The following is a 24,323-nucleotide window of genomic DNA, read 5'->3' on the forward strand; positions in this document are numbered from 1 at the left end:
ACAATCCTTCTCTCAATCACAATCCCCCCTGCCTCCTATCAGTCATTCCTTTGCACTTTCTAAACCTACATCACCCATATCAAACAGCTACACAAATACTCGGTAAAAGTTACAATAAATTCGCAATGTACTGTGTGTGTCTGTTTGTGAGTGTCTGATTTACTGGCACACTTCACATCAACCACAGAGAGAGGAAACTGAAACGACCAGACACGTATCTCAGCAGTTAACATCCCTACCTGCCTGCCTGCCTGCCTGCCTGCCTGCCTACCTGCCTTCCTTCCTTTTCTCGCCTCTGAGTTGAAGTATTGATCTCCCTCCATCACCTCTTCAGTCTGCAAGTCACGACTGTTATGTGATGGACCCCATATCCGCAGAGAGAGAGAGAGAGAGAGAGAGAGAGAGAGAGAGAGAGAGAGAGAGAGAGAGAGAGAGAGAGAGAGAGAGAGAGAGAGAGAGAGAGAGAGAGAGAGAGAGAGAGAGAGAGAGAGAGAGAGAGAGAGAGAGAGAGAGAGAGAGAGAGAGAGAGAGAGAGAGAGAGAGAGAGAGAGAGAGAGAGAGAGAGAGAGAGAGAGAGAGAGAGAGAGAGAGAGAGAGAGAGAGAGAGAGAGAGAGAGAGAGAGAGAGAGAGAGAGAGAGAGAGAGAGAGAGAGAGAGAGAGAGAGAGAGAGAGAGAGAGAGAGAGAGAGAGAGAGAGAGAGAGAGAGAGAGAGAGAGAGAGAGAGAGAGAGAGAGAGAGAGAGAGAGAGAGAGAGAGAGAGAGAGAGAGAGAGAGAGAGAGAGAGAGAGAGAGAGAGAGAGAGAGAGAGAGAGAGAGAGAGAGAGAGAGAGAGAGAGAGAGAGAGAGAGAGAGAGAGAGAGAGAGAGAGAGAGAGAGAGAGAGAGAGAGAGAGAGAGAGAGAGAGAGAGAGAGAGAGAGAGAGAGAGAGAGAGAGAGAGAGAGAGAGAGAGAGAGAGAGAGAGAGAGAGAGAGAGAGAGAGAGAGAGAGAGAGAGAGAGAGAGAGAGAGAGAGAGAGAGAGAGAGAGAGAGAGAGAGAGAGAGAGAGAGAGAGAGAGAGAGAGAGAGAGAGAGAGAGAGAGAGAGAGAGAGAGAGAGAGAGAGAGAGAGAGAGAGAGAGAGAGAGAGAGAGAGAGAGAGAGAGAGAGAGAGAGAGAGAGAGAGAGAGAGAGAGAGAGAGAGAGAGAGAGAGAGAGAGAGAGAGAGAGAGAGAGAGAGAGAGAGAGAGAGAGAGAGAGAGAGAGAGAGAGAGAGAGAGAGAGAGAGAGAGAGAGAGAGAGAGAGAGAGAGAGAGAGAGAGAGAGAGAGAGAGAGAGAGAGAGAGAGAGAGAGAGAGAGAGAGAGAGAGAGAGAGAGAGAGAGAGAGAGAGAGAGAGAGAGAGAGAGAGAGAGAGAGAGAGAGAGAGAGAGAGAGAGAGAGAGAGAGAGAGAGAGAGAGAGAGAGAGAGAGAGAGAGAGAGAGAGAGAGAGAGAGAGAGAGAGAGAGAGAGAGAGAGAGAGAGAGAGAGAGAGAGAGAGAGAGAGAGAGAGAGAGAGAGAGAGAGAGAGAGAGAGAGAGAGAGAGAGAGAGAGAGAGAGAGAGAGAGAGAGAGAGAGAGAGAGAGAGAGAGAGAGAGAGAGAGAGAGAGAGAGAGAGAGAGAGAGAGAGAGAGAGAGAGAGAGAGAGAGAGAGAGAGAGAGAGAGAGAGAGAGAGAGAGAGAGAGAGAGAGAGAGAGAGAGAGAGAGAGAGAGAGAGAGAGAGAGAGAGAGAGAGAGAGAGAGAGAGAGAGAGAGAGAGAGGAGAGGTGCTTCCTTTCATTGACGTAGGTTTATTACATATTTTTATTCTGAGAGATAAGCAGACAGACAGACAAACAGACACACACACACACACACACACACACACACACACACACACACACACACACACACACACACAACAGAGGAAATGGGAAAGTGGCAAGAAGAAATTGGTAGGATTGGGAAGGATTACGTTGTTTTTTGTCTAGATTCTACATTTCCAACACAAGAGGTCAAAGTTTGCAAGGAAAAACAAAAGATCCAGTTACGTGTCATTCCAGAGTGTGTAGAAATTAATGTATATGATGAAAACAAAAAGAGAAGGCAATGGTTGTAATGGTGATGTGTTTCTCTACGTTTTCTGGGAAGTGTGAGGAAGATGTGGAATGTTAAAGAAAAGTTGCTCATTATTTTGACAAGGAAAGGAAAAAAATAGTAAAGGATAAAATAATAGAGATAGAAGTGTCTCCAGTGAAATAAGTTAAATAAAAAAAAAGTGGTAGAAAATATTAATAAGACAGTGGAAAGGAAAGAAAAAAAAAAGACAAAAGGGAAGGTAAAGAAAAATAGTGAAAAAAATGTAAAGAAAATAAAATAAAATGACAAATACATAAGAGAAAGATAAGAAATACAAGGAAGAAAATAACATTAGCAAATATAAAACACTTCTTTACATAATATTTCTTCTTATTCAATACTTACCCAGCTTACCCACAAGCAACTCTACACACAACACTAGACCAATGAACCCTCCCTTAAACACCAACTTTTTTTTTTTATCCTCCCACAAAACTTCAAAACTTAAACCGATCCAAAAACAGACGAATGATAAAAGAAATAAAAACATGGTACTCCCAGTCAAACGTGCTACATTTTCTTCCCCAACTTGAGAGCTAAATTTATCTGAGGGAAGAAAAAAAAAGTATGATATAAGTTACTGCGGTACTGGTTACATTTTTTTTTTTCCGAGGCAACGTGACGCAGCTCCGAGGCGATAAGTGTGGCGCAACACGTGTGATGTGACAGGCAGGTGGTGAGGAGATGGTAGGGTGAGGAGGTGGTCATTCTCAGCCCTGGATTCTCCGCAGCCTCCCAGTCAAACGGTTCCCAATCTCTGTCTCGTACGGGGCCACAAAACTCGTAATAAGTGCATGAGATTCTCACAAAAAAATGCCGTAAGATGACCGTCTCACGCCTATATAGATTAATCTCTCTCTGTCTCTCTCTCTCTCTCTCTCTCTCTCTCTCTCTGCTAAAATGTACTTATTTGTTCTTTTCATGAATCTATCTAAGAAAACCAATTGAATACCAAGCGTATCTACAAAAAAATTAGCTCTCTCTCTCTCTCTCTCTCTCTCTCTCTCTCTCTCGCTAACGGGTGGGCAGTTAATTAGTTCAATCTCAGACTTTGGACCACATTCTCACTACACATGCTAGGCCATCCCCACACATTGTCTCTCTCTCTCTCTCTCTCTCTCTCTCTCTCTCTCTCTCTCTCTCTCAACTGCTTCAGTGAAAAAAAAACTTATGGATACAAGCCCGTATGGAAAGAGAGAGAGAGAGAGAGAGAGAGAGAGAGAGAGAGAGAGAGAGAGAGAGAGAGAGAGAGAGAGAGAGAGAGAGAGAGAGAGAGAGAGAGAGAGAGAGAGAGAGAGAGAGAGAGAGAGAGAGAGAGAGAGAGAGAGAGAGAGAGAGAGAGAGAAACCCGTGGCCTATAAAAAGTGGATGATATATTCCAAAAAGGAGACACACATACATATTCATCCTCCTGTAAGCCTTGGGTCATGACGGAGGCTGGTTATATTTCACACGGCCTCTGAGGGGTGACTATAAATCGTTACTCGTGTAGTGGCTCCCATCACAGCACTCTTTGTACGACCTTATAAGCAGGGGAAAGAAAGGAGCTCCAGTTATAGGCGTGACATGGGACTGCTCATCGTCTTCCGTGTCTTTCATTTACAGGATATGCCACGTGAAGATCTTATGGCTTCTTAAAACGTCCCCTTGGTATTTTACTATGGCATTGTATTTTTTGTATTTTTATTCTCTGTCTTGTATTCCTCCTCTGTAACGTCCCCACCACTTTGTAAATGCAATGTAGAAATGTCAAAAGTACAGTAAAGCGTTCCTCGATTTCTTGTGTTTTTATTGTTCCACATATCCCTGAAGTGTCGAGTATCTTCGTCTCTTATATGGATTAATTACTACAAAGATGAGGAGCTGGTTTCTCTCTCTCTCTCTCTCTCTCTCTCTCTCTCTCTCTCTCTCTCTCTCTGCTGATGATTGTTCAACTATGGCTGCTGAAATCAAGTAAATAGTCTTGAATTCTTCCCTTTGATTAGAGTTATGCTGTAGAAACGCGTGACTCTTTTCCTTCTTTATTCCCTGAGTAATTTCCACTACAGTCAAAGTAACAGTGTTGTAACAGTTAAAAATCTATTCATTTCACTACGATTTTCCATTGGTTAACTATAATACTTTGACTATTTTTTTGCATTACAGTCTCTTAAATAGTTCGATAGTCTAAAAACAAATTACCAGGGGACTTCCTTTCCTCTTTCTTTTTCTCCACAAACCATGTATTAGCGAAGATGACCTACAGTAGTAAAGAATTTAGACATATTTTTGGTCTCCAGTCTTTAAAATGATTACACAGCCTAGAAATATCACGCTGCATTAATATCACTTCTCTTTTTATGTCCCTGTAAACCATTTATTAGAAAAGTATAACTACAACGATCAAGATTTTAGACACTTATTTTTTGCACTGATCTTTTAAATAATTACCAAGCCTAAAAACAGTTGGTACTTCCTGTTTGCCAGTTTTCTTACTTTTTACGTCAGTCCAAATGATTTCATAGCAAGCGACGACTATAGCAGTAAAGGAGCTTAGAACACAAATCAATGTGACTTCCTCTCAACCCTCTCTCTCTCTCTCTTCATCCTTGGCAGCTGCCCGTCTCTTCCAAGTCATCTCGACGAATTTCACGTCTCCATCTAGTTCTCCGTTTTCTTTTCTTGTAGTCACTACTTTGTCACTCCGTTACTCAAACTGTTCATCTGTTATCTGCTCGACGCATGACGCGTTCTACCCATGTCCATCTTTTTTCTTTCATTCGCTCTTTTAGTTGTACTCAAGACGTCTTTATCTTTCGTTTGCTCGTTAATCCATGAGAGAAGAGACCTCTTTTTTTTTTTCTGTCATGTGTACAATCATATGCTTTAACCTTATGACCGATGAATTTTAACTTGACGTGTTTTGCCCTTGTTCAGTTTTTGTATTTAAATTGTGTTCAAAAAATGTTTGGCATTCGTCTGATAATCAATCCAAAATGTAAGGGACCTTCTTTTATATCATGTCTTTCATAATACAGCTTACTTACTTCATTGATTGGTATGTTTTCTCTTTAAACTTGAGTAAAACTCAAGGGTGCACATTTAGAGCATGATTTCTTAATAACAATAGGTGGTAAAAGACATAAGCGTGTAGTTAAAATTCTTCGTGTAACTTGGAACATATTACTTTCTCACAAAAACTGTCTTGGTTATTTAAACAATTGTCTTATCAATATTGAAATTCAAAGATATAAAAGTGAGGTTTGTTCAAGCGATGTCTACGTACTAGCTTTTCTTTTCACAGGATTAAAACACACACACACACACACACACACACACACACACACACACACACACACACACACACACACACACACACACACACACACACACACACACACACACACACACACACACACACACACACACACACACACCCCGCGCAGTGTAGTGGTTAGCACGCTCGACTCACAATCGAGAGGGCCGGGTTCAAATCCCGGTAAGCGGCGAGGCAAATGGGCAAGTCTCTTAATGTGTGGCCCCTGTTCACCTAGCAGTAAATAGGTACGGGATGTAACTCGAGGCGTTGTGGCCTCGCTTTCTCGGTGTGTGGAGTGTGTTATGTGGTGTCAGTTCTACCCGAAGATCGGTCTATAAGCTCTGAGCTCGCTCCGTGATAGAGAAGACTGGCTGGGTGACCAGCAGACGACCGAGGTGAATCACACAAAGAGGTGGGAGGATAGACTGTCAACCCATGTCGTGACTTCCCACCGTCATCATTATCTTCATCATCATAATCCATTACCAAGACATTAATCTCCATTGTGTTTGTGTAGTGTGTGTGTGTGTGTGTGTGTGTGTGTGTGTGTGTGTGTGTGTGTGTGTGAGCGTACGTGTGTGTGTTTCACAGGAATATAGAAAACCACATGTATCTCCTATTTGTGATACAGTTTTAAGGTAAAGTCTAGTATTAATGTTTACAACTGCTCTCATTTTCTTATGTTCTCAATTATTTTCTAATGTTCTAAAAATCCAACTGTTTCCGGATATACCAATAAAAAAAACATAAAACAAAAAAAATATAAACACAGTTGTCTCAATAATCCATCAACCTTAGTATAGTAATCGCTAGGGAATGAATAATTATAATCGCTAATCCCTGGGAAATAAACTGGTTTCATGGGAGAGCGATTTTTTTCTGGCATAACTTATAACTCGAATGTTCTTTTCACGGCGGTGATGGTAGTATTAGCAGTAGTAGTAGTAGTAGTAGTAGTAGTAGTAGTAGTAGTAATAGTAGTAGTAGTAGTATGTGAAAATGAAGAGGAGGAGAAGGAAGAAGAGAAAGGCGAGTAAGAGAAGGAACAGGTGACTGAAAAGAAGTAAGATGAAAAGATGAACATACAAAAAACAGTTCCCATTAAACCAGTATTACATATAACGTTCACATGTCTCTCCCTCTCCCTCTCCCTCTCTCTCTCCTTCTCTCTCTCCCTCTCTCTCTCTCTTTTTACACCACCCACCTTCACGTTACTTGTAAAACTGCACTAACACCTAATGCAATACTCAGTGACACACTTCTGCACACCTTATAATTTTGTGGCTTTGCTGAGATAAAGAGGACGCTTATTTGTACCTTGAGAGTACCGCTTATGCCATTAGTGTAGCTGTGAACGGAGGCTGCTCACCGCTGGCCTGACGCAACTAGGGGTGTCTAATGGGAAACAGACGCAGCAGACCTACCTCAGTCTCCCCGCGAGGCTTGGAAAGGGGACATGGTGCAGGGCAGGCGTGGCAGGCATGGCAGGCAAGGGCAGGTGTGGGCAGGTGAAAGGCGACAGCATCTGGAAACTGAAAAGAAAAAGAGGAAATGTTAGCCAAATATGTAATAACTATGCGAAAGTTAGAGAACTATTTTTTTCTTTTTTTTTTTTTTTTTGTTCGTCCGTTACGCTTTGGTTGTTTTACTCTGGGAAACAATTCACGGAACATATTAGACTAAAATTATGCAATTTTATTAGTGGGAAAGAATTTCGAAGCAGCTGTGGATAATGAAGATGTTTTTATGAAGACTTTTGCACTGTAGAGGTGTAAGAGAAAATAATGTTCCATAATAATAAAGCAACAATAAATTTAAGTTTATAAAAAAGGTATATACGTTTTCTTCTTAATATACAAATATCTGCTCTTTGTATATTAAAACTTTATATCTTGTGGTAGTTGCTTGATCCATCTTTGTTCCGGCTACTACTGATGCTGACTAAACCAATCTGACTCAGGTTCACGGTATGAATTCAAAAGACACGGCGAGCAGTACAAGGAGTGACCGAGTAAGTGAATCCTCTCAGCGACTAGTTTTGTTTCTGGTCAGTTAATTAATCCGTTACTCAAATAAAGAAAAAAGATAATGGTTGTTATGGCAGCCAAATAACAATGGTTAGCGACAAAGCTACATAAAATATTCTGCGCCTGCATTTGAAACCACTGTACTTCAGCATTGTTAAGTCAGTCAGCGAAGCGAAAAGAGCGGTAACTCAGACGTCAAGATAATTACATGATGCAAATGTTGCCAAGTGGACATAGACTCATTGGGATAAAGTACCGTGAAGAAAACCCATAATGATTAAACTCGTAAACTCGAAAGAAAAAAAAAATGCAGTACTTTCCCCTTTTCCTTTTGTGAGTGCCTTGGTGAGCTGACATCACGCCGCCATGAATAACACCCTAGGGAGACTGAGTTACTGAAGGGCGAGACCATTTATTAGGCGTCGAGGAGTTGAACCACGAACCTGTATTCCCATGACAAGCATCTCTGTTCCCCCTTCTCCCTTCCTCTTCCTCCTCCTCTTCCTTTTCCTCTTCCTGTGCACATTTTTCCCTACCACACCTCTCCTCTCCCTCGGGCACCACACCCCTTTCACCGTGCATAATACCACCAACAAACTAATCATTTCTCCATTTCCACCCTCCCTTCCTTCTTCCATCTCCTGCTTCTCACTCCTGGCGCTCCTCACATCCGTCAATGATGCGTGTTAGGCACAAAAAAGCACCACTCATCACGGCGCCATGCAAACACACCCTTTCATACCTCCGCCGTGTTATTGAGCGCCTACCCTTCTATGCCATAACTGTGAAGGAAGGAAGGAAGGGAAGGGTCAGTGGTGGGTCGGGAGAGGAGGTCAAGGGTCAGAGATTGCGCGGTGGTCCCGTTGCCCGTTAAAGTTTAGTCTGACCCAGCACAGGACGGGAACACAATGAATCTCAGCGACCTAGTGTGTGTGTGTGTGTGTGTGTGTGTGTGTGTGTGTGTGTGTGTGTGTGTGTGTGTGTGTGTGTGTGTGTGTGTGTGTGTGTGTGTGTGTATGGTGAGGAAGTACACTATGGGAAATATATAATGAGATGGAAAAATGGGTATAAATTTGATTAGAAAAGCAATGGACAGTGTCAAAAGAGGGAAGATTAGTAGGGAAGAAAAGAAAGAGGATAAAGAAGTGATAAAGGGCTCAGAAGAACGATAAAATGAAGAAATTAGAGAAAGGGAACGAGGAAGTTAAAGAGTCATAAGAACGATAAAATGAAGAACTTGAAAATAAAAGGAAGGAAATGTGGGAAGAGATGAAGGATAAAAATGAAAGGTAAATGGAAAAAGTGGGGAAAGAAAAGGAGATGACGAAGATGAAAGTTCAGAAGGAAGTAACAGAAGAGGGCGACAGAGGAAGATGATGGCAGTGGAGGAGATTAACGGTTGGTTGGCTGATCAGTATCCTGTGTGAATGAAGACTAGGTGCTATAAAGCAATTCATTAACATTTTATTGTGATGCTCCATAAAATTTCTTCCCTCTTCTACTACACATACAAAAGAAAAGCTTTGTCGGTAAAGAAAAAAAATGTGTGTGTGTGTGTGTGTGTGTGTGTGTGTGTGTGTGTGTGTGTGTGTGTGTGTGTGTGTGTGTGTGTGTGTGTGTGTGTGTGTGTGTGTGTGTGTGTGTGTGTGTGTGTGTGTGTGTGTGTGTGTGTGTGTGTGTGTGTGTGTGTGTGTGTGTGTGTGTGTGTGTGTGTGTGTGTGTGTGTGTGTGTGTTGCCTAAAGAAGTGCCACAAAAAATGGTTCGATGGTCGTGGTCAGTTCAACAAACGAGGATGATAAGATCTTACGTCTCTCATCTTCGTGCTCAAAGGTGAATGCCTCTCTGGTTTACATTGGAGGAGCACATACCGAGAGGCTGTTGATTTATTACAAAGACATAGACTGAACTATGCACCAATTGTTAGATGCGCAATGCAATGTCAGGCTCTCTACAAATGAGATAGGAAGACATGCTAATTTACAAATAGAGTGGTAGATGAATGGAATGGCCTCAGTGATCTGGCTGTTAGTGGCAAGTCATTAAGAGGGCTCTTAATCCCTTCAATACTGAGACACATTTTTACCTTGAAATTTGTGTACTATTTTATTGAGATCAGGAGGGGTCTATGGAGGTCAGAAGATTAATGACCAGAGTCTTCCCTATTTTAATCTCTCACAAAAATTTCTGAAGCTGTTTAAAATCCCCAAATAGTAAGCAGAATGAATATGGAGATATGTCATTATACTCAAGGAATTAATAGATTAGATCAATATATGGATGGTGATGATAATTGCAGATAGGTAAGTATATTTCATGCAAGAAGCGGAATCTATAGGCTTGACAGTTTGTTCTAGTTTCCCTGATGTTCTTAAATGTAGGAAAATTACATACACAGATATCGTCTCAGCCTCATATAACTCGAATGCATCTCACAAGTAGTCCAAATATGAAAGCATCCCCACGCAATGCAAAATAGAAAGCTGATGGAAGAGAGAAAAACATGTAGGAGAATATCTACTAAATGAACGTTTACCTACATTCCAACGTGATCCTCAAAATAAATTCTATCCAGATACATAGCAAAACCAGCAGGTGTAAAAATGAACTACACTCTTATCCTCAGACAGTGTTCAGTGCTTTTATTACCAACTGGGTATGAAAAGGAGTAAGGAACAAAAGAAATGAAAGAAGAATAAAGCCCACAAAACGAAGAAAAGATTGAAAGGAAACGAAGGAAACGGACGAAACAAAAGAAATACGAGGAAATGAGAAAGAAAAACACACTCGCGGAGAAAGAAGGTCGCGTAGAAGGACGGAAAGACGAATGACCCAGCATGCATCAGGAACCAACATTCTTTTCACCTAGTCCGACCTCACCATCGGATTGCTGCCCTCATGTCCCGCTAAACCAACAACGAGCCGCGGAAATGTGCTACTTCTCATGTAAAAGTTTCCTTGATCCACGAAAAAAAAAAAGTGGCGAAAGGTTGATTTTTTAAAGAGTGATTAATTTCAGTGGTGTTATTTCGTGTCGAGAGAGAGAGAGAGAGAGAGAGAGAGAGAGAGAGAGAGAGAGAGAGAGAGAGAGAGAGAGAGAGAGAGAGAGAGAGAGAGAGAGAGAGAGAGAGAGAGAGAGAGAGAGAGAGAGAGAGAGAGAGAGAGAGAGAGAGAGAGAGAGAGAGAGAGAGAGAGAGAGAGAGAGAGAGAGAGAGAGAGAGAGAGAGAGAGAGAGAGAGAGAGAGAGAGAGAGAGAGAGAGAGAGAGAGAGAGAGAGAGAGAGAGAGAGAGAGAGAGAGAGAGAGAGAGAGAGAGAGAGAGAGAGAGAGAGAGAGAGAGAGAGAGAGAGAGAGAGAGAGAGAGAGAGAGAGAGAGAGAGAGAGAGAGAGAGAGAGAGAGAGAGAGAGAGAGAGAGAGAGAGAGAGAGAGAGAGAGAGAGAGAGAGAGAGAGAGAGAGAGAGAGAGAGAGAGAGAGAGAGAGAGAGAGAGAGAGAGAGAGAGAGAGAGAGAGAGAGAGAGAGAGAGAGAGAGAGAGAGAGAGAGAGAGAGAGAGAGAGAGAGAGAGAGAGAGAGAGAGAGAGAGAGAGAGAGAGAGAGAGAGAGAGAGAGAGAGAGAGAGAGAGAGAGAGAGAGAGAGAGAGAGAGAGAGAGAGAGAGAGAGAGAGAGAGAGAGAGAGAGAGAGAGAGAGAGAGAGAGAGAGAGAGAGAGAGAGAGAGAGAGAGAGAGAGAGAGAGAGAGAGAGAGAGAGAGAGAGAGAGAGAGAGAGAGAGAGAGAGAGAGAGAGAGAGAGAGAGAGAGAGAGAGAGAGAGAGAGAGAGAGAGAGAGAGAGAGAGAGAGAGAGAGAGAGAGAGAGAGAGAGAGAGAGAGAGAGAGAGAGAGAGAGAGAGAGAGAGAGAGAGAGAGAGAGAGAGAGAGAGAGAGAGAGAGAGAGAGAGAGAGAGAGAGAGAGAGAGAGAGAGAGAGAGAGAGAGAGAGAGAGAGAGAGAGAGAGAGAGAGAGAGAGAGAGAGAGAGAGAGAGAGAGAGAGAGAGAGAGAGAGAGAGAGAGAGAGAGAGAGAGAGAGAGAGAGAGAGAGAGAGAGAGAGAGAGAGAGAGAGAGAGAGAGAGAGAGAGAGAGAGAGAGAGAGAGAGAGAGAGAGAGAGAGAGAGAGAGAGAGAGAGAGAGAGAGAGAGAGAGAGAGAGAGAGAGAGAGAGAGAGAGAGAGAGAGAGAGAGAGAGAGAGAGAGAGAGAGAGAGAGAGAGAGAGAGAGAGAGAGAGAGAGAGAGAGAGAGAGAGAGAGAGAGAGAGAGAGAGAGAGAGAGAGAGAGAGAGAGAGAGAGAGAGAGAGAGAGAGAGAGAGAGAGAGAGAGAAGTGAGGAGAAAAGAAGATAATAAAGAGAGAAGAAAGAAGAAAAAAGAGAACAGAACAGAACAGAACAGAACAGTGAGAGAGTCAGAGAGAAAAAGAGACAGACAGACAGATAAACAGACAGATAGACAGAGAGACAGACACAGGCAGGCAAGAGACAAAAACAGACAGACAGAGAGGATCTTCCCGGTACAGCGCAAATCATATGTTACGGACAACACGCTGGAGAGAAACAGGGAGAAGGAGAACGCGAAGGAGGAGGAGGAGATGGAGGAGGAGGAGGAGGCGGACGAATCTTAGAGCCTGGCGTAGTGTGCAATTAGTGGTGGCGTAAGTACAAGACCAAATGGGGAGAGTGACTTGGGATCCAGCTGTCCAGAGTCTCCTCTTAGCCACGAAACAAGACCCACTCGTACATCATTCTCATAATTCACGACAAGACGTAACGGTGTTCTCTCTCTCTCTCTCTCTCTCTCTCTCTCTCTCTCTCTCTCTCTCTCTCTATCTCGTGTCGTGTGTGTCTGTGTGTGTCTGTGTGTGTGTGTGCCTCGTTCCATGTACATGCACGTGTGAGTGATTTCCCAGTGGGTCTTCGGACAATATTTGGCGCGTACCTGGCAGGGTGGACATAGTTTGCTGACACAGGTAAACAGGTCGTGTGTGTGTGTGTGTGTGTGTGTGTGTGTGTGTGTGTGTGTTATAGGGTATTGTGGGTATAGGAAGGCATTAAAGGGGGAAGTTTACCTCAAAAGTGCAATGTTAATGATGGGATGGAGAGAGGTACGAACTGTACTAGGGAGGAGGAAACATTGGTTTGGAGGAAAAGTACTGATATGTTGAAATAAAATGTTTGGATAGAAACCTTACGTAGATATCATCAAATAAATCAATAAACGAACAAAAACTATCATATAAAGTACATAGGTAGACGTGATACTGAAGAATAGTAAAGTTAAATACTAAATAAAATACAAAGAAAATATTGATGATAAAATGAATAAAACCATTTCTCCGGTTTTCTAGTAATACGGACGATAAAAAATAAAAAAACTAATTCCGATAAGCTAAGCAGATAATAAAAAAAGAAAGAGAATACCTTGAAAATTACGGAATCACACTGCCCATTAACATAATCAGAAGAAGAACATTACAGCAAACACAAACAAAAACTGCAGGAAGGGAAAACAGTTAAGCAGGAGGAAAAAAGCAATAGCAGCGATATGAATGAAAGCAAAGGAGAGAATATAGCGCAAGACAACACTGCAAATTACCCAGCTATCAAAAACTTCCCTCAATCTACATAATACTGAGGGTTTAATGTGATGGAGACGGATGATTCTTGGCAATGGATGTGGTGGCAGCAGTGAGTACGTAAGTAATTACGTAAGATGATGGTGAGAATATTTGTATTGATGGAATGTGAAGGAGTTGAGAAAGGATGCATGTTATTATGTGTGATGGCGGGGTAATGTATGAGGTAGTATTAATATTAGCTGGAAGAGGCTAAAGGTGGAGAAGTAATGTTTTAGTTAGAGGAGTGTTATAAATGTTTGTGTCGGTTGAGGAACAGATGTGATGTATTCAAGTTTTGGTGCTGGAATATACGCAGTAGATTTATGAGACTTGGGATTTTTAAGCATTCTTTCATTTAGAGAGGTGTAGTAAACGTTTGTGTAGGTGTAGGAATACGAGTGTAAAGAAACTAATGTGTTTAATAAGTAGCACAATATGTACACAATTATGGAGGCAGTGGAATGTATTGATTAGAGGAGAGTAAAAGTAATGAAGGAACATCGTAGTTGAAGTAGTAATTCAAGTGGTCATGTTGATGCTAGAATGTACTACCAGAGACTAGAGAATCACCCTCTTAACGAAATACATACACGATACTACTAATGAAGCGTATCATGTGAAGGAGTACATACGAGTATTTAGTGCTATAGGCCTCTGAAAGTACGAGTAAAGGCCGCGCAGCAGATGTGGCGTGCGTGATGACGTGAGACATTTGGTTGAAAGCGAGTATCTGGCGTAGCATAAATAGCCAGCAGCCGTCTACATCACCGCATGCTGACTGACCATATGTGAAGAGGAGAAAACCGAGAGTAACGAGGCAGTAAAGGAATGAAAGGAAACTCAGCGGTCAGGGAGGATGCGTATGATAATGTGGTTGAGTAAGGTGGAGAGTAAAAGGAGACTCACAGGAGCGGGAGTGGAGTGAATGGTAAAGAAGATTAACAGAAAAGGAAAGGAGATGGTCAATTGGCTGCAGTGTTTGCTCGTGTGTATTACGTTATCCTTTGGGAAGAGGAGGAGGAGGAAGAGGATTTAAAGCTTACTTATTTAAGGAGAAAGAGGAAGAAAAAGGAAGGCGCCAAAACAGTAGAAAGACAAATTTGTGTGGTTTATTGTAAAAAGACGAAAAGGAGGGAGAGAAAAAGTTGTGCTGGTGAATATGGAAGAACAAAACAACACAAGAATATTGACGGCTTGATTAAAAATAGGAAAAGGATGAAAAAAAGAGAGATATAAATCATGTGACACAGAAAATCTGAAACATGCTGAGTTACCGAGGGAAGAAAAATAAGCACTGGAAGAAAACAGGAAAAACAATAGGAACAAGGAAAAGGAGGAGGTGAGTAGGAAATGGACGAAGAAGTGGAGGAAGAGAAGAATAGCCAGTAATAAAAAGATAATAATGACAATAAAATGTGTTGGCTTTGAATTGTCTTATAACAGCATTACCTGCTTGGGACGAGGGGGGGGAGGCACGGTTACATTCTATAAATCAGCGTAACTTGAGGGATCGCCAGACGGAAAGGCGAGACCGTTTCTCTCCACTACTTACCTCCAGAACACGGACGGTAAATAAAAGTCATGAGATTATTATGTGTACGGACGAACAGGAGGAGGAAGTGTCGGTACGGCGCCCCTGAGATTTGATATAGTTTTGCTACGTGTAAAAGTATATATGTAGTTAGTGTGGTGTTAGGAATTACTCTATATCAAATACACTTGGTTGCTTCTCTTCCCATAAAAGTTGAATTGATTTAGTTTCAAAGAGTGTCTTGGTTATACTTTGTTGCAATCGTTCATACTAAAGGGAAGTGAAAGATTTAGTTAATACGAGTGAGTAAGGATGGTAATTAAGATATAGATAAAGGTGATAAAAGGCAAAAATGGAATGAAAAATTAAGAAAAGAGATTGCTAGATAGATAAAGATGATGAAATGCAGAATCAAGATGAATAACTAAGAATAGTAATTAACACATAGATGAAGGTGATGAAAAACAGAAATAGGAGGAGTGATTAAGAATAGATAGGAGTGATGAAAGGCAGAATTAATATGACTGATTGAAGATACTACCTATGGATAAACAAATAGGTACACATGCATACACACACTCATTCTTTCACTCTTTCACTCTTTCTTTAGAGACACTTCACAACATACTTTGGTTTGCTCTAATGAGAACGATTGACCTTTTCTTTTTTACTATTTTTCTTGAAATTAAACTGGTCCCTGTTAGTATTTAGAAAAATGCGTACAAACATCCATACATAAATGAATAAGTAGTGAATTTTAAGCATCACACAATAAATCAAATAATGATGACGGTAAAGCAGAACCGCAACCATCACCATCACCATCACAACCATCACCACCACCACTACCATCGGGAGACTAGCATTCTATTATTTATTCTTTTTTTTCCTTCCTGTAATAGACTAAGATGGGTTTACTGGCGTGAAACTTTTAAGACAACATAACAGAACCAAACCCAGCCAAGTATATCCTGACTGGCCTTACTCGTGGGTGTCTTCCCGATGACTGTGAAAGAAAGAAAGAAAACAAGGATTCTCTACAACTAGTGAAAAAAAAAATCAATAAACTTGTAGGACAGGGAAGAAATTAAAGAAAAGGAGAAATTCTGAGAACATCAATCACTCATTTTCGTCCATTTTGTTTACTGATGGTGTTGATTGGAAACAAAAATATAAAATAAACATATTCTTTTGTAATTCATTTCGTAATCATCATCTGATCTTTTGTTTATTCACTAGATCAGAAAAACGAGAAAATAGCAATTCTCTTTCGTAAGTTCCTGTAATATTTCACCAGGTATCATGAAAGATTTTTTCGCCTTTACATGTGTTTTATATATGTTTACCTCTCTGTCCATCTTTCTGACAGTCTGCATAACAGGCGGTGTGTTGTGCGTACGTCTGCCTGCCTGCATGTCTGTTGCCTGTCTGTTTTTGTCTGCAGAGAAAATCGTTGGTGCGTCAGAGTTCATTATTTCTTTTTATTATGTTGGTATGTTTTCTTGTCATTCCGTTCTTCTGTAGAAATTTTTTTTATTCTATATTAGAGGAATCATTCTCTATTCTTATCACGCTGTACTTTTCTCACAACTACTATACATATTTTCAGCTGTGCATTATATATTTCCTTCAACATTTCTCTCGACATGATATATTCCCTACCACTTTCAGTTTCGCTCTTTCTTTCTAAATGAACATTTCTTTTTCTTTCAATTCATTCACCCATACCCACTTCAGCCACCCCCTTCTCTCTCTCTCTCTCTCTCTCTCTCTCTCTCTCTCTCTCTCTCTCTCTCTCTCTCTCTCTCTCTCTCTCTCTCTCTCTCTCTCTCTCTCTCTCTCTCTCTCTCTCTCTCTCTCTCATTATCATCATCACCCTGCCCTTCCCGTCTTGACTCATCGCAACCATGAAATCGTTTTCCACCGAATAATTGAAAGAAAATCACCATATTTTAGCGGTAGTTTAAGAAGCAATTATACTCCTCATATTTTTGGCGCAGTAATAAATTAATGAAAAAATGAGAAGGAACGTGAGAGTTTGGAGATTTAAGTAATAAGCGAAATTAAATTTTTGTCTGGCATTCCATCACAGGCGGTGTTCTTGTGGGACTTTCTTGTGTGGCCTCAGGGGATTACAGGAGCATCTGATTAGCCAATGAGGTTAGGTTAGGTTAGTTCTGGTTAGGTTGGATTAGGTTTGGTTTGAGTTGGGATGCGTTATGTTAAGTGAAGTTGGATTACGTTAGGTTCTTTTAGGTCAGGCAAGGTTGTGTTGGGCTGTCCTCGGTTACATTTGCTTGGATTACATTGGTATAGTTTAGGTAAAGTAGATTAGGTTTGTTTATACTGAATTAGATACCATATGCATACCTATCAATATAACACGTCCTTCCGTCCATCTATCCATCCACTTATCTATCTACGAACCGTAAATAGGCAGCTTCTTTTCTAGTTTTTATATCCAAGTACAGGTGTCCAAAGGTAAACAAAAAACCTACTGTACGCAGGCAAACTTGGCCCAACACTAAAGCAGCTGTGCCGACTACTCCTCACGTGACGCGCTTCTCGCCACATTACATCATTCTATTCCTCAATCTTCCATTATTTTTTTTGTATCTTTATCTAAGGACCATCGCTCTCATTCTTCTATTTCACCTCCACGTTTATTTTTACTTTCTTCCCTGTTTGAAATTAGGAGTGTTTGATTATAATCTTGTTTTTTCCCTCAATTTTCTCGAACTCATTCTTCTTTTCCTCCTCCTCCTCTTCCTCCTCCTCCGCTATTTACACTTTTTTTTTTCTATGCACTGTAAGCAGTATATCATTACAGTCCTTTTCCTTTCATCTCCTTCTTCTCCTCTTCCTCCTCCTTCTCCTCCTCTTCTCCTTTCCCTTTCTCCTCCTCCTCTTCCTCCTGCTCTTCCTCCCCCTTCTCCTCTTCCTTCTTTTCTTCTTCGTCATCATCGTCGTCTTCCTACTCTATTTTCACTCTCTTCTCTTTCCGCAATTAGCAGAGTTTCATTATAATCCTCCTCCCCCCTCCTCTTCTTCTTCTCCTTCCTCATTCTCCTCCTCCTCCTCCTCCTCCTCCTCCTCCTCCTCCTCCTCCTCCTCCTCCTCCTCCTCCTCCTCCTACTTCTCCTCCTCCTCCTCCTCCACAGACTTATCAATTACCACCACTAAGATCTATGAGTCCACTGGGGAACAAAGCCCTGCCTGAACACTCCACGTCTCCATCTTGTCCGTCTGTCCATTTCAAGCTAAGTAATGATGAGGGAAAATTGAATAACACTTACCGGTAATGAAATTTTTCCCTTTCCGTTTTCTGAGTTCAAGTTAATTTCCCCGCCAAATTCCTTGATTATTATTTTTTTTCATTAATTTCCGACCTTTCATCCTTAAAATTCGTTACACTTAACTAATTCATCAGTGCTTTGTTCCTCTCTCTCTCTCTCTCTCTCTCTCTCTCTCTCTCTCTCTCTCTCTCTCTCTCTCTCTCTCTCTCTCTCTCTCTCTCTCTCTCTCTCTCTCTCTCTCTCTCTCTTTTCCCAGCACACCTTTCATGTTAAAACCTTATGACTTCCTTGGGTCGTACGTTTCTTTTTTCACTCTCTTTTTTCAGGTTAGCCTTCTTTGACCTCTCATTTTTGTGTCTCCTTCACCTCCATCCAATTCTGTCTCTTCCTTGTCATCTTTATTTATTTTTTCCCCCTTTACGTATTGTCATTCTTCCGTCTCTGCTCTCATCTCTCTCTCTCTCTCTCTCTCTCTCTCTCTCTCTCTCTCTCTCTCTCTCTCTCTCTCTGACAGACACTGGCCCACTGAAGGACAAACGGATGGACACACAGAAGGGAGACGTTGAAATGTGTTATAATAAAAATAAAAAGAATGAAAGACAAAAGTGGAAAGAAGAGAGAGAGAGAGAGAGAGAGAGAGAGAGAGAGAGAGAGAGAGAGAGAGAGAGAGAGAGAGAGAGAGAGAGAGAGAGAGAGAGAGAGAGAGAGAGAGAGAGAGAGAGAGAGAGAGAGAGAGAGAGAGAGAGAGAGAGAGAGAGAGAGAGAGAGAGAGAGAAATAAGGTAAAATCATCAAAAAAAAAAATGTTAAAGTTGCAAAGAACAAAAGATGAACACTGAAAAGAACGCAGAGAAAAAATGAAGAAGAAATATGAAAAGGGATAAAGAGAATGACAAAATACATTATAGAAAATACAGAAAAAAAAAAAAGGTAGAAGCACGTTAGAAAGAATGCAAGAATGGAGAGGAAAGAATAAAGACAAGCACTAATGAGAGATTCTAAACCCATTCAGTTACCATGCCGCGTTTTCATATTCCTTCTGGTTCCTTTTTGGCGATTTTATTCAGCTTCAGAAACTTGTGTAAGGATTAAAATAGTAAAGATTTTGGCCATTAATCTTTTGACCTTCATAGACCCTTCCTAATCCTACAATCGTCTAATAATTTCCTACAATCATCTAATCACACCGAAAAGTTAAAGTAAAATGAGTCTCAGAGGTCACAGAGAATGAGAGAAATATTACAAAGAATAAAGGAAAAAAAATAGAAAGGAGACGCTACGGATAACACATGAAGGGAGAAAAGAGAGAAGAATCGAGAAAAGAACAAAATATTGCAAAGAACGAAAGAAAACAAAAAGTAGAAAAGAGAGAGAAGGTATGTACTATTAAAGAGAGGGAGAGAGGGAGGCGTGGGAGGAAAGTGAGAAGGGAGGAAGGTAGGGAGGGAGAGGGGAGAGAAAGAGAAGGAGGGAGGGATCATCTGGTTCGGTCTGGCGTGGTGAATAAACTCTGTGCCGGAAATGGCTATGACTCCGTTAGTTATCCTTGGCAGTGAGGGAGTGTGAGTCCACGGCCTTGTCCTTCCTCCTCCTCCCACGTCCCGTCCTTGTCTTGCCTTCCTGTCATACCTCCGTCCTTGTTCTTTCCCCTCTTCCTCTCTCTTACATTTCTTTCGTGTGCTCAAGTTTTTATTCCTGTTTTTCCTCGTATTTTCATCTTATTTTTCTTGATTTAGTGTCTTATTATCTCTTGGTTCTTTTTCTTCTTTCTCTAAATTTGGTCGTCCTGTTCTTTTTGTTCTTTCTCTCTTTCTTCTTTGTTTCTAATCTTGGTCTTTCCCTTCTTCCTTTCCTTTCTCTCTGTTTCTATCTTTTTCACTTTCTTTGTGTCGTATTATGATTTAGTTTTTGTTCTTTCTCCTCTTCCTCTTCTTTCATGTTTAAAAAGTTTTAGCCTTCCTCTTTTTCTTTTCCTTCCTCTATGTTTCTCTTCTTTTCCTTGATTTGATGGCTTATCACCTTTCTCGTTCTTCAGTCTTCTCCTTTTCCTGTCTTTTACCCTTCTTTCATTTATCAACTTTTTTTCTTTTATTCCTTTGTTTATTCTTCCTTGTAGTCGTTTTTTTTGTGTCCAGCGTCTATTTTACAACCTTATTATCCTTGATCTTTCTCCTCTTCTTCTTCCTTACTCATCTTCTGAATGGTAAGTTGATTTTTTTATCTTCTCTTCTTTCTCCTTAAGCCTTTCCTACACTCATTTGTTTATTGCCTTATTTCTTTATCACATATTCTACTTTGTTTTTTTTTATCCTCCTCCTCTCTTACACTTCTTTTATGTGTTTGTTTCCTCTCTACAATCTGTTTATTTTCTTTCTTCCTTTTCCTCATTTTTTTCTTTCAAATGTTATACTTTCTTTGTTTCTCTCCTCTTTATTTTTCTTTAACCAGCGTCTTCGTTCTTATTCTTTATCGTGTACTAGTTCTTCTTTACAGTCATGTTTTTCTTATCTCCTTCCTACGTTAACTTTTCTTCAATAGCACGCCATCTCTCTTCTTTGATCAAGCTTTCGGTTATTTCTATTCTTCTCTATACAAGTGCTCCACCTTTTCTCTCCTCAACCCGCGTTCGGTTTTAATCTCTTTAAGTTTCGCCAAGTTTATCCTTCTTATAATCTGTCTTTCGATTCAAAATTACATTGCCATTAATGGCATATCTAATTTGACTATACAGCATAGATCTGAGTTATAATCGCAATATGTCCAATCATAAAATCTACGGTTGCCATTTGCTGAGGAAGAGAACGAAGGGTGTGTGTGTGTGTGTGTGTGTGTGTGTGTGTGTGGGAGGAGAGGGAGGCACTCTGACTTCGGGATTCAGGAGCCTTGTTCCTCTCCAGTCGGCGGACGAGAGGAGAGTGACGGGCGCCGGCGGCTGGGAAGGCGTGAGGGAGGCCCAGTGAGATGGAGTTGCTTGCTACGAATTAATGACAATCTTTTATAGAAACTCTATCGTTAACGAGTTATACCAAGTTGTTTTAGAAGCGAACATGTTTTTCCTAAGAGTGTGGGCCGAGGACATGTCAGTTGTCTATGTGCGGTGCAACAAACGAAGATAATTCATCAAATACGAAGTGTCAGTCAACCTCAGTGGCTCGACGCACGACCGCTAGCTTCCTTTTTCGGGGTGAACGGCCAGCGCGTGACACCAGAACCGTACGTAGAGGCTCTCTGGAGGGCCAAAGTACTGGAAAAATCACTCTTACCACCCGCTCACGGCACCAGGTAGCACGTCCCGGTGGCTGTGAGGACGAAAACCCTGCCTGGCATCGAGGGAGCCGCGCCCTTCTGCTTTGCTCTCCACGGTAGCCGCGCGAACGCCAGCGGAGTGAGATAACAGAGCTCCCAGAGGATCATCTTAACAGAGAAACAGCATTAGAGGCGACAATCCGGGCTACAAACTTTAAGGAATCTCCCTTATGGTAATGTAGCCTGAGGAAGCGTGTTAAGGTCCAGAACACCGTCTTCATACAGACTATGGTCAACCTTACGTGCATCTTCCCGCACTCACGATGAAGCACACAACACTGAGCTGCGGGGAACACAGGCGTGGAAGCTTACCTCACTCCCCGCCAGAAGAAGTATCTTATGCCCATCTAGAATTGTGGTGTTCATGTAAGAGGTGGGGAGGGGCCTCGGCCGCTGAGTTCGTTCGTTCGTCAGTGCCTGAAGGGGGTTATGGTAGTGGTGGTGGTAGGTGGGGGCGTCAGCGAAGACGTTATGAGGCACCGGCGTGAATCACTGAGCTCCAGTTGAGTGTGCAGTGCCGAGGTGGAAGGAACTGGCAGGCACACAGCTCCACTCTCGTCCCTCTGCTGTGTCGCGCCTCTTAAGCGGACTTAGTTCCTCCCTCACTCACTCCTTGCAGCAGTGCCAAGACCCAGTGACGCGTGTGTGAGACAGAGACAGAGAGACAGACAAGGACGCATTGTGCCAAGAGTGCCCGTGGCCTGTGACACGTGAAAAGTTTTGAAAGAGGTAAGATCACCGAGAGATGGTGTTTTGCAATTAATACTACAATGTTCTTTTTTTATTATTTTCTTTGACTGTGATATAGTCAATCTCGCGCGCCAGGAGATGCACCGTGTCGCAAGAAGACAATTCTCCTGTACAGCCTTGACCTTCACACCATTTTACCGCGAACGTTTTACCTCGCTCGTTCTCCTCCTCTGGTGACTTTAACGATTCAGTAAATAGTGAGACAATTCAGTATTTGGTTCATATTTTACATATTTTTGGTTCTCAGCTCCCACCAAAGTTTTTATCAACGAGACAGATTTTCCTTTGCACACACACGAATTATACTTTGACCCCATAAAGATCATGAACACTTACTCGTTTAAAGATTGTTACACCGTGAGGTGTAAAATTTCAGTACCGCGCTTTGATGTTAAAGGAGATACAATACCTCAATTACAGCCCTCACAGTAAACCACCCTCATGACAAATAAGTCAACACATCGACTTAGAAACCGCAAAAAGAGAATTCTCATCATTAATCCAAACACAACAATCCTAAAAAGTATATGATTCCTTTCCCAACAACATGCAAGCAACGCACCGGATTCCTGATATAGTAAACAAGTCGAGAAGATTAAGACGCAGGACTCACGCACTCGCACCGAGACAGCACACCTTGTCTGATTGAGTTTGCAATTTACAAGCCCACGCGGGGAACAGGTTTGCGGGCACGACGGCGGCGAGTCTAGGCCAGTGGGTGCAAGGCGGTGGTCGGTCATGCGTTGGCTGGTGATGACCTCACTCGACCGGTCTGTGACTCAGCTCCTGACCACCCTAGCGTGCATGGCAGACACAAAGTTTCGGTTCACTGAAAGGTGTTTGAGGAAGAAGAAGGGAAAGTCGAGGAAGTGGAGTAGGAGAGTAGTAGGAAGAGGTGCAAGACGTATTTTTGTTGAGTTTAAGTTATCTAAAGAACACGACGCTGAGAGGAGGTGAAATATGAATTGTATGAACATTGAATGAATGTAAGGATGATGCAATGCTGTAGAAAACTATTAGTTACAGGAAGAATATGACGGTGATAGAAGCTAATAAGAGTAACGGAATCCCGAAGGCAGTAAAGCTTTAGCACACTGAATATAAATGAGTAGCTATGAGGAAATAGGGAAGCTGTACGCCGTCTCAGTATTCCATCCACCGTTACATTACCAAGACTGTAAGGAAAGTACCAGTCCAGTTAAGACAGCAATTTCACTATACCTTACACTTGCGTTTATCTTACTTTGTTTGTGTAATAGACGATGGATAGATAAAAAAAAAGATCAAAATAGACAATAATCGCAAATAATATATATAAACATAACGTTATATATATATAAATACTTACATTATTGATAAAAAAAATAGTTGCAACTCCAACGGAAACATGATACGAATAAACGAAAACATACCAACCACCAACACTGCCGGTCTATACACAGAATAAGTATGCATGCCGGCCTGTGTGTCACCCCACGTGTCCCTTCTGCCACCCTTCACTAGCCTCCGTTACTTCAACAATGTCTTTTTCTGCTTGTGGATACAGGAGGAGGAGAAGGAAGAGGAGGAGGAGGAGGAGGAGGAGGAGGAGGAGGAGGAGGAGGAAGTGGAGGTGGAGGAGGAGGAAGAGAAAACTGCTGAATAAACTCCTCAACCTCCAAACCTTCCACCAGGGTACATAGTCCGTTCATTTGATACCTTCAGGCAGGCAAGCAGGTGTATGTGTGTGTGTGTGTGTGTGTGTGTGTGTGTGTGTGTGTGTGTGTGTGTGTGTGTGTGTGTGTGTGTGTGTGTGTGTGTGTGTGTGTGTGTGTGTGTGTGTGTGTGAGAGAGAGAGAGAGAGAGAGAGAGAGAGAGAGAGAGAGAGAGAGAGAGAGAGAGAGAGAGAGAGAGAGAGAGAGAGAGAGAGAGAGAGAGAGAGAGAGAGAGAGAGAGAGAGAGAGAGAGAGAGAGTAAATAAAAAAAGGAGGAGAGGAGAATGGATTGGAGGGGTCAGTGGACTTACAAATGAAGGACAGAAGAATGAGGAAGAAAAAAAGAGGATGGAATAAAGATAGTAGGAAAAAAAACTGAACACTAAAGAGAAAAGAGAGAAACTTGCAGGAATAAGTAAATAAAATAAATCAATATCAAAATTTCTAACTTGATTTCTTTACGTAGAGATGCACAGGCTTTTAAGAATCAGTTAATTGGACTTATGTAACGAGACAAGCACAGTTCGGTCCGATACATTTGCTCTATAATTAATTGTTTGAGGAATGCAAATAGACAGGGGGAGAGGAAGTGAAAGCACGCGTGATAAGCTAATGAAGACAGATGTACAAGTTAAATACGTAG

At 41.8% G+C, this 24,323-nt stretch overlaps 1 protein-coding gene and 1 long non-coding RNA gene across 2 annotated transcripts in view; one reads left to right on the forward strand and one right to left on the reverse strand.

The window, feature by feature from the left end:
* The window catches only part of LOC123518266, a 91,219-nt gene that overhangs the window by 31,927 nt on the left and 34,969 nt on the right, over positions 1–24,323 (reverse strand). The window contains exon 2 of the long non-coding RNA XR_006678737.1: positions 6,859–6,966. This is a non-coding gene — a long non-coding RNA (uncharacterized LOC123518266). The remainder of the gene's footprint in view (positions 1–6,858; positions 6,967–24,323) is intronic.
* Positions 21,744–24,323, forward strand: part of LOC123518265 — a 44,917-nt gene continuing 42,337 nt past the window's right edge. The window contains exon 1 of the mRNA XM_045278992.1: positions 21,744–21,965. The gene's annotated coding sequence lies outside the window, so the exon portion shown is untranslated. The remainder of the gene's footprint in view (positions 21,966–24,323) is intronic.

Source organism: Portunus trituberculatus, chromosome 43, assembly GCF_017591435.1.
Source record: "Portunus trituberculatus isolate SZX2019 chromosome 43, ASM1759143v1, whole genome shotgun sequence".
NCBI lineage: Eukaryota > Metazoa > Arthropoda > Malacostraca > Decapoda > Portunidae > Portunus > Portunus trituberculatus.